General features: G+C 35.1%; 1 pseudogene; it reads left to right on the top strand.

Moving 5' to 3' along the window:
- The first annotated feature begins 5,715 nt into the window (after nt 1–5,715).
- LOC115975098 lies at nt 5,716–9,408 on the top strand (annotated as a pseudogene).
- Nucleotides 9,409–11,265: the final 1,857 nt, after the last annotated feature.

The following is an 11,265-nucleotide window of genomic DNA, read 5'->3' as shown; positions in this document are numbered from 1 at the left end:
CTTGGTAAGTTTTCTAAATCCCTTCTTTTTCATGCATTCATGCATTTTAGACCTAGGTTTTGGGTTTTTGAAAATTTTTGGGGTTTTTGAGATTTTTGTGAAATTTTTGGGTTGGCTTGTGTTGATTTGGTAATGTATGCTCATGCATTGCATTCTCATTGGATTATAACAATATTTCATGCATTTTAAATGTGTGATTGATTATTGTTGTTTGAGTGCTGGTAGGTTTGGATTGAGTTTTTACCCATAATGCTTTTAAATTTTGCACGTCACATGTTCATGCATACGTTATATTTTTTTCATTCCTTTTCTGGTTTGTGATGTGTTTTGCTTTCTCTTTCTCTCTCTCTCTCTCTCTAATAAACTACGTTATGCACCCAAACTGCGCAAATTCACTCCAACTTGAAACCCTCTTCATGGTTCCGGGTCTTCTTCTTTTGATCCTCATATTCCATCTCATATCTGGTTCCATGATGAGAAGGCCAAGACGGACTTCTCTGAGAACTTTCAGGACCATGGTGTTCATCCGAAACACCAGGTCATCCAATCAGATTTCTCCGACACTGCTCTACCCAAAGTCATTCGACTTGGGGATGGGAGTCCCTCTGTGGGAAGCCTGAGAGGTGCCTAGTCATGTTCATTCAGGAGTTTTACTCCAACATGCACATCATCGATAGTTACATGTATCGTAGTTACTCCGGATCTTATATCTGAGGTACTATATGTTCCCAGGGTAACGCATCCTAACTACCCTGGTTGTGAGAGTCTTAGGACGGTGTCTAGAAACGAGCTAATTTCTCACTTTTGTGAGAAACCTTCTCTTTGGGGTGGTTTTCTACATACCCCTTACTCAGGCTTTGCAAAAGGTCCTAGATTTTTTAACATGGTGATGACCTTCACTCTCACTCCACTGTCTCACTATAACTCCATCACTAAGCTTCGTGCTCGTTTTCTTCTTTCCTTGATGGAGGATCTTTCTATTGACTTTCCCTCTCACTTCATCACATCTATTATAAATATGTATTAGGATACCACTACCCGTGATAAACTCATCTTTCCTTCGGCTATCATGTGGATCCTTCGGCACTTCTCCATTCCTATTCCTCTCTTTCCTCTTTTCACCATCATGGGTGCCATCAATGCCGGTTCTGTTCGACGGAGCGAGGCCCAGCTTCGACCGAAGTGGCCACGAGTGTAAACAGATGATCCCACAACTTCTCCTATTCTGCCTTCTTCTTTGGCTCCTTCCACCTCTGCTCCTTCTTCCTCGATAGCTGGTATGACTCTTGATGCTATCATGGCACAACTTCAAAGGATGGATGCTTGTCTCAACTATCTCACAAATGAGACGTGTCAGATGAACACTCAAGTCAGTCGCATTGCTTGTAAACAAGCTCGCATGGCTGGATTTGCTCCTTCTCCCTCTCCTTCTCTAGAGGCCTTGGCTGATGAGGATGATGATGCTAGTGATAATGAAGATGATGCTAGCTCTTCCAATGATGATGAGATGATGACCTCTCAATGACGATGAGATGATGACCTCTCAATGACTTGCCCTTTATCATTCGTGACAAAAAGGGGGAGTAGTTTTGGTTTTGAGAGTAGTCTTATATTTAGGAGAAAAGTTAGTATGAGACATTTTTTATAGGGTGAGTGTGTATATCTTTTTGAGGGATGTAGTGAGGTTTATATGTATTTTATTCTTTCACTCTTTACATTAGCCTCTTGTATACTGATCTTGTGACCATTTATTGACATACATTATACTTTATTTTCATATATATGATGATGTATGTTTTTTTCTTCACTTACCTCTACATGTGTTGTTTCTTTTCTTTCTTTATACATATGTTTCTTATGTATGCAATCTTTATTTATGTTTCACACATGATGCCTTGATGAGTTTTTGTTTAAGTGTTTCAGAAGAACTGGTTGTGAAAGTCTACCATGCCATGAACACTCTTCTTGCAAAGTTTTTCAAGAGTTTATGTTAGGGTTAGATTTATGTTGTAATTTAACAAGTGGTTATGAGTTTAGTGATTTAAAACTTCTTTCATGATTCATTTGTTTGTTGTGGTTTTGTCACGAATTGCTAAATGGGGAGATTATTAGGGACATTTTTATGTAATTAACTAATCTTTTGACAAAATGCACTTTACTTGTATTTAGGTAGATCTATGATGGGTTTAGTACTTCAAGAAATAAGAATTCAAGTTTAGTATTAAAGCCATGCAAGTCTGACCAAGAAACAAGTAAAGGAAGTGATATTCTTTAAAACTCGATAGCAATCTCGATAGAAAGACTTCTATCGAGATTTAATGTTGAAGCTCAACAGAAGCTCGACACAAGCTGTATCTGTCGAGAATTACGAAATCATATTTTCCAAATTTGATTACACGCATATTCCTATATATTTGTGTAGGGTTTCTTTTCTCACAACCCTAGACATATATAATGATTATTTTAAGCATCGTCACAAAGTGATGTAAAAAGACAATACATGCATTGTGTGACCGGAAGTAGAAATTGCTCTAGTTCATCATTCTTTCTATAGAAGTTACTACGTCTTTACGCTAAGGGTTTTGTGATCAAGGAGCTTCCTGATTTTCATTGTTGATAAACTGAAGAACTTTGCTGTCAACAATCTTCTTCAAGTTGGGGGAGTTAGTCACGTATTAGGATCCATGCATTATTGGTTAGTCACGTATTGGGATTCGTGCATTAAACAGAGAGATTGCCGTTACAATATAAGTCCAATTGGGTATTAAGATAAGGGTTCAACTATAGGTTGGTAAAATTCCTTATATTTGTAACCACTTGTAATTGATAATAGTGGATTATTGAGAGTGGTGACCTTAAATTCACCTGATGAGATTTTGCCTTGGAGGTTTTACCCATTCGTAAACAAATCATCGTGTCAAATTTATTTTCCGTTGCATTTAGCTTAGTTGGTGATTTGTTTGTGCTATAATTTGACTAATTAATTAACTTGAGTAATTAACTATTTTGCAGTAGGTCAATTCATTTTAACCCAACAAAGTGTGGGAGTGATCATAAAAGACTTTCATGGTTTGGTTGTGGCAGCTTATTCAAAGTACCTATCTGGCCAATTCACAGCTTCTGAAGTGGAAATGCTAGCGGTTGAATGTGGCATCCTTGCCTAAGAAATGGAGCTATCACAAGTGATCATTGAGTCAGATGCTCTGTCAATTGTGCAGAGTATAGCTGATGGTGAAACTAATGGTAGTCTAGGCCATTTGTATACTGGTATTAGTCAAATCCTTGAGTTCTTCAACAGGTGGGAAATTAAGCATTTGAAACAAGAATACAATTGGGTAGCTCATGAGCTTGCCCAACTTGCTAGGAGGAATGAGGCTTCACAAAGCTAGATAGGGGTCTCCCCTCCCACGGTGCAAAAGCTCATCTTAGTAGAATGTATCTAGCTTAGGACTAATATTTGGTCTTGATTGTTCTCTATTGTACTTCCTTTTCTTTCTACTATGTATCTAGTTTCATATATTAAAAAAAAAAAAAAGGTCAATCAAGAAAGAGAGTAGAAAACCAAATCCCAGATCTCAGCCCAATTCAGTGCCCATAGCATTGCAAAAAAGAGAGTAGAAAACCAACACCATAGTAGGATAATTATCTCTAACAACAGCTGATGTGGCAATTTGGGTCATGGAAGAAATTGGTAGTATGTTTAGCATTTCTCTTTTTTTTTTTTTTAAAATGCTAAAACTACAAATAATATTAAAAAATTGAAGAGATAAAATAATGCCAAGGCTTCTTTACCATTTTAATTTTGTTAAATGTTTCTTTCAGTTGCATTTATTAAATTAGAGAATTTTATGGGAATATACTTAAAAATATGCCATGCTTGTGTCCATTAATCCCTAAATTTATACTTTTAATTTCTTTTACCTAAAATAAAGGATAAATAAAAATAAAAATAAAACTAAAAATCCTTCTTTTCCTCACCACCATCAACCTCCTCCTCCAGCCATCAACCTCCTCCTCTAGCACCAACTAAGACTACCACCACAAACTATTCCTAAAGGCTTATATCTTTATTGAATGTTCCCAATGCACACCTCTGTCCATTACCTTGCAAAACCCCTTCATCTACCCATTGCCTCTTCCTCTTAAGCAAACAAAAACCATTATCCCTATGAACCCCAAAACCAAAATTGACCCAACAATGCGACCAATCAATCCCAAAGAATCAAATCTTGACAACGATAGAAGCATTTTTGTTTTTGTTTTTTTTTTTTTTTAGGTAAGAGAAATTAAAAACATAAATTTAGGAATTAATGGACACATGGAAGAATTTTATTGGTGGTACACAAAGTAGTATAGAGAAAATGATATAGAAGATTTCAATTCGTTTCATCCTCCCACAAAAGCATGGAGTCCAAATTTTATGTCCTATTTTTTCTACTCTACTCTATACTTCACCAATAAAAACATACCATATGTCCACTTATTTAATTATTTCCTACCATTATACCTTTTCCTAATTTCAATTACTTAAAATAAATAAAATAAATAAAAACCTCAGCCCATCCCCACCACTACCCCCACTGGCGTTGGCACCATCAACCCAACACCATCCCCACCACTACCACCACCCCTCTCTGACACTAGGACCTTATTCTGAATTTTAAACTAAAAGTTATTAAGGAAAAGAAATATTACTAAAAATGACAAAATCCATGTTTGTGGGGCCTTAATGGAGGAATTTGCCAAAATTAGAGCAAACCTCGAGGCACAATCTCAAGTCTTGATTAGAAGATTATTTCTCTTTAGCCCTCCAAATTTCATGCAATTCTGACATCATGACCTCAATGAGTTCTATTGCTTCAGGAAAGCATGTGCCATTTGTTGTACATCAATATTTCCAACTTAATAATATCAAAGATTTAAGACAAAAATAGTATCTTCCAAGTCCAAAAATAATATATAATCTCAACTATTTTTATTTTTTTATTGTAGAATTTTAACCTATGGTGTCCGCTTTCAATGATAACTCTTTTACCATCAAACCAAGAGGACACTAATCGATGTTTGGTGTAAACGGAGGGTTGAACCCCAGATTTCTTATTCAACCATTAGAAATTTTACCAGTTTAGCTAACTAGAACACATGATATTATATAATCTTACTAAAGATGAGATTTAAAGTTACTATTAATAAATTAAAAATGACTCTTCTAAAAAAAAATGACAAAGTTTGGCTAGAACCAATTCACTCAATACATTTTTATTAGTGTGAATTTTGATAAATCTATCATTGGATTACATTTTCTTCTTATATTCTCCATACTTGCAAAATTTATAAAAGATTAAAAATCAATAATTACTTCATCAATCAACTGTTTAAATTTCAAGTTTTTGTAGTCTAAAATTATGCATAAAAAATAAATTTATGTATCATATAATAAATAACATTTATTTAACACAAAATTTGACACGTGTTAAAAGCATAAAAATATGAAATTTAATGGTTGGGTTTTCAAAATATGTATAGCCTTATGTTACAATCAAATTTATAGTCGAACTTTGTGCAATTAAAAATAACAATATACGTATCAAACAAAAAATAACAATATAAATAAATAGATTGCTATTTTATATATATTATCAAATAATTTATATAAAGACCTATCAAAAGGAAAAAAAAAAAGGTTTCTATAAATTAGCAATTTCTCACAAAACTTATTGACATCCTTCTACTAAATTCATCAGTGATCGGTTCTCAGTTAAAGATGGAGTTTTCCGGCATTGAACTACCAACCGTCTGCCATGTGATAGCCATGCCATACCCAGGCCGAGGCCACATAAACCCGATGATGAACCTCTGCAAGTTACTATCCTCAAAAAAACACCATCTTCTCATTACCTTTGTAGTCACTGAGGAGTGGCTCAGCTACATCGGCTCCGATCCCAAACCCAACAACATCCGCTTTGCCTCCATCCCTAACGTTATCCCCCCAGAAAGTTTGAGATCTTCTGACTTCACTGGCTTCTTCGAAGCTATGATGACCAGGGGCGGAGCTACATGTTAAGGTGGGGGGGCCAAGGCCCCCCCCCCCAAAATTTTTGAAATTTTTTTTTTACTATATAGAAATATTTAATATTTTAATAATTAGCCCTCAAAAATGGGACTTGGCCCCCCCAACTATTTGAGTTGGTCCAATAATGTTCTTAAAAAAATTTTGTCCAATTTGTTTAGTAGTTTTAGAGAACAGATTGTTTCTCAAATTCATTTTTTATAATAATATGTGTTCTCGTATTTTTTAAAGTTTTGGATCATTTATATCTTTAAACATTTCATTAATTTAATTGAATTTTTTTTTTACTCACAACGGTAGACAATTTGGTAATTTATATTGAAAATGAAAATTGTAAGGATTTTACTATGAAAGATGGTGAAAAATTAATTTAATTCTATGAAACATTTAATTTTAAGGATTCATTATGAAAGATACTAATTGTGTGTATAGATACATGTGTTTGTGTATGTGTATAAAAATTTGTATAGACTAATAAATTAGCAACACAAATCCCCCCCCCCCCCCCCCCGGCCGCCAAACAAAAATTTCTTGCTCTGCCCCTAGTGATGACCAAGATGGAAGCTTCCTTTGAGGAACTTCTTGATTAGCTTGAGCACCCAGTTGATGCTATGTTACCGTGGACGATAAGCGTAGGTAATAGAAGGAATATTCCAGTGGCCTCGGTTTCGAGCATGCCTGCTGTTTTTTTCTCAATGTTGCATCATTGGGATCTTTTCGTACGGAACCGACACTTGGCGGTTAATTCTCTTGGTAAGTGTTACTATTACATTCATGATTCATGTGTTTTAGTTACACATAGTTTTTCTTTTACTTTAGACCTCACTTCTCAACTGTGTCTAGTCAAGCTTGTTTTATTAGAAAAAAAAAATGATATATTACAAATTTGATATATTACAAATTTGATAAAAGAGAAAGTCCAACTAAACAAAAATTTTGATAACAAATTTCACCCGTATGTAATTGGTGTCATAAAATTATGATAATGGCAGTCTAAATGAAAATGATGTTGCCACCAATTATATTCTGCCAACTCAACATATTGTGAAATTTGTTGTTTAGCTTTTTGATAAATGAAAAATGTTGATGGAATAAACAAAATTTATAAAATCTACCGCGCCTATTTGTATTGCTACAATTATGCTTACAGATTTGCAACTTTAAGTCATTTTGATAAGATAGAACCTATGACACAGACAAATATTTTTCATCCTTAATAATTAGAATTTTCGATCTATGATAAGAATTTGTTTAGAACATTTATAAAATAAAATAAAAATTAAAGTGAATCACTTATAACAACGATTTTGAAATAAAAATCAAAAGCTGAGATCAAATATGATGATAAGAATTAAGAACCTGGCAGCAGCAGCATCATGGTTCACCAGTAATTCAGCAGCTCTTATGCTACTGCATATAGTACTGCAGCAACAAGTGGTGGAGCCAGGATCTGACTTGATTGGGGCAAAAATCACATTTGACATCACACACACACATACATACATATATATATAGTATTTGAGATCAATTTGCAAAATAACAATTCATTCATGTGCATATTAAGCAATATTTGAATGCAAGAAAATTCAAAATAAAATAACATATTCATTATATTATTTATCTATTAGGGGTTTATTTACATAAAAAATCATTTTGAAATTGTAATTATAAAAAATGTTATATCATGAGGGTTTTGGTTTTGGTTTAAAAAACCATCCTATTTATTCATATAATTTTTAAATGCATTTATTGTATTATATAATATAATAGAAGAAATATTAATAGATTTTTTGGGTGAGGCCAGGGGAGGCAAGTACCCCCTTCGACCACCCCTGGCTCCGCCCCTAGACTAACAACATCAAAACAAGGCAGTGCAGCATAGCAAGACAGCATCTAGCTAGTTGTTGATTGCAGTGCAGCAGCTGTTAGTATTTTGTAATTGCTAGTCTAGTTCAATAGCTTTGGATTTCTTTCCTAGCTGGTGTGATTGTAATTAGACATCATGACAATTGTGACTTCACACACCATAATAGACATTATTGGTCTAACGTCTAAAGCAGAAAGCAAGGAGTATAAATTTTATTTTAGATTTTCGTGGCATATAAAAAATATAAATTTGTTGGAAAATAAATATAGCTATATTACAAGATTTGATTATGGCCACCCTATATATTGGTCGTAACATACTTAAATGGAAGGAACTAATAGGTGGTCAGTGTAGCCTTTTTTGTAATGAATTCAATGCATTTTTGGTCAGTTGGTTCAACTAGTACAACCTAGAAAATATAAGTAGATTTTAGTTCTCAAAGGCATTAACAGGGTTGGCTAGGACGTGTTGATCCACTTAAAGAGCCATCTGGTTCATCTCTTTCTAGTTTAGACTTGATATTACTGCAAAACATTGATATCTGACTTGGATGTCTGACTCTTTTGTGTGTATAGAACTTGGAGAGCAGCATGTGGACCACATCCCCGGACTTTCTTCAACACAAGTAGCTGACCTTCAAACAATCATTCATGAAACCGACCCTCAAGTACTGCAGCTTGCAATGGAATGCATTTCAAGGGTGCCGAAAGCACAATATCTTCTACTCACTTCTGTCTACGAGCTTGAACCCCAAGCCTCTGACAATTTAAATGCAATATTTCCATTCCCTGTCTACCCTATTGGCCCTGCCATACCTTACTTAGAACTTGAACATAATTCCTCTATTACAAGAACTCACAACATCCACAAATATCTCCAATGGCTAGATTCCCACCCTGTGGGTTCTGTCTTGTACATCTCGTTGGGAAGTTTCCTTTCAGTTTCAGGCACCCAAATGGATGCAATTGCTACTGGGCTGCGTAATAGTGGTGTTAGATTCTTGTGGGTGGCTCGTGGAGAAGCTTCTCGGTTGAAAGAGAGTTGTGGTGATTTGGGATTGGTAGTGCCATGGTGTGACCAACTGAAGGTGTTGTGCCATTCTTCTGTAGGAGGTTTCTGGACACATTGTGGGTGGAATTCCACTCTAGAAGCAATTTTCGCAGGCGTGCCAATGCTTACTTTCCCGTTGTTTATGGACCAAGTACCAATTAGTAGGCAAATTGTAGAAGACTGGAAGATTGGGTGGAGGATAAAGAGATCAACAGTGGGAAGTGAAATGTCCGTGACCAAAGAAGAAATATCAGAGCTTGTGCAAAGGTTTATGAAAGTGGAAAGTGGAGAGGGTAAGGAATTACGAGAAAGAGCAAGAGGACTAAAAGATATTTGTAGCCAAGCTATTTTAGAAGGTGGATCATCTTATAAAAACCTTGATGCATTTTTAGAAGGCATTTCGCAAAGCCACAACCATTGAGCAGTTTCCTCATGTAGATGTGCCATTTTTTTTTTTTTTAATTTTAAATAAAACAACAAATATTTGTTTATTGCTTAATAGTTAATATCAGTGTTTACAATGGTTTGGATAATGGGTGGGCATTAGAACCCCCCATACCTAACTTCGGTAAAAGAAATACTTCTAAAGCCCCTACTTCACTCCTTGATATCATCCACAACTATACCATAAGAATTAAAACAGGACCAATCAAGAAATCTATAGGATCAAGAAGCTGTCCACACCTTCCACAATCAACCTACCAAATCCCAGATCCCAGCCCCAATTCAGTGCCCATAGCATTGCTAAAGGAGAGTAGAAAACAGCCACCACAGCAGGATTCGATAATTGTCTCTAACAACAGCACCCAGCCATAATCATGTATTCTCTATTTACAACAAAAGTTTCTGTTTCCTTGGAAGACATTAAGAAGATTTGTCTCTTATAAATGGTCTTCTTGGTTTGAAGCATTGCCTTTCTTATTGCCAGCAATGTTGCTACCTTTCTGTTATTAGGTTGAAGACTTATGCATCCAGCATAAAATTTTCTTGCTGTGGCTTAGATAATAGCATTTCAAGTTATATATAAATACCATGAAGGGTCAGTGTCTATATAAATACCCAAACCCCAACTGGTCTCTCTTCTCTCTTTCAATTCGTAACGTAAAACCCGGAGCTAGCTCCTTGTCCGATACTTTCCCTTTTTGTTTCGTGTTACATTTCAGATCCCAAACCTGAAATTTCTATATTTCCCCCCTTCTTCGATTTCTCCGCTCCATATTTATCTCCCTTCTTCCAATCTATTTATTTTTGACGGTGGGTGATGATATTATTAGCAGCAAAACACACAAGAGTTTGGTTTCAGTTACTTTTTTGAACCAAAGCAAGCTCAACAGAGTTCTCAATCTAATAGAAAAATAGAAATTTGGAGGTATCTATCTCTTCTATTCTATTCTATTCTATTCTATGGTTTATATTTTCTCATTTTAATTTATGCATTTGTTTTCCAAGAAAACAAGTTGGTCCCGGAGAGAAAGAGCATAGTGAAGCAAAAGCAAAGAGGGTCGCTCGGGATCAGAGAAGAGTTATTAAGATATAAAATCGTGAGTCAATAATTGAAAAAGAAAGAAAGAAAAGGAAACAAAATGTGGGCAGCCATACATTACTGCATACTATTTGAAAGTGGTCTCATTATAGCGACCGACTGTGATTTATATGTGTGTGCTTTTTTACCCAAATAAAAAGAATCAAAGATTGTGCAAGCCGAAGTTTCTGACAATAATTTTTTTTTTTCTATTAAAATTTAAAACCCAACAAATAATAACCCAATAAAAACCCGGTTACTACTTTTATCTACTGTGTAAAGCAAAGCACATTACTCCTCGGTTTTCAAGAATTCCGAAGACGGAAAAAACTCTCAGTCTCTTTTGTTTTTGTTTAGGTGGTCGAGAAATGAAAGCGGTACATGAGTGGACAAAGAGACATGAGAATACGGATGACATTGGCCTTTAGACCAAGAGAGTCCCTCTATTATTAAATTGCAACCATTATTATTCGAAAGCGACTTACCCAAAACCCAAACCCCCCCAATCCCAACCCAACTCAACTCAACTGTTCCCCTTTCTTTGTCTTTCTTTCACTCTTTAGCCCACACCCACTTTTTTTTTTTTTTTTTCCACTGTAAAATAAACTAAAATTTTCAAAATAACATTAAATAAATAAATGTGACCCATGATTTATTGAATGATGCTATATTGAAATGAAGAACAAGCAAAAGCAAAAGCAAACCCAAATCTTAAAAAATGAAAATAACATTGTGTTTGGTTATTTTTAAGAAAGT

The sequence above is a fragment of the Quercus lobata genome, chromosome 2 (genome assembly GCF_001633185.2).
Source record: "Quercus lobata isolate SW786 chromosome 2, ValleyOak3.0 Primary Assembly, whole genome shotgun sequence".
Lineage (NCBI taxonomy): Eukaryota > Viridiplantae > Streptophyta > Magnoliopsida > Fagales > Fagaceae > Quercus > Quercus lobata.
This window is presented reverse-complemented; position numbering and strand designations above follow the sequence as displayed.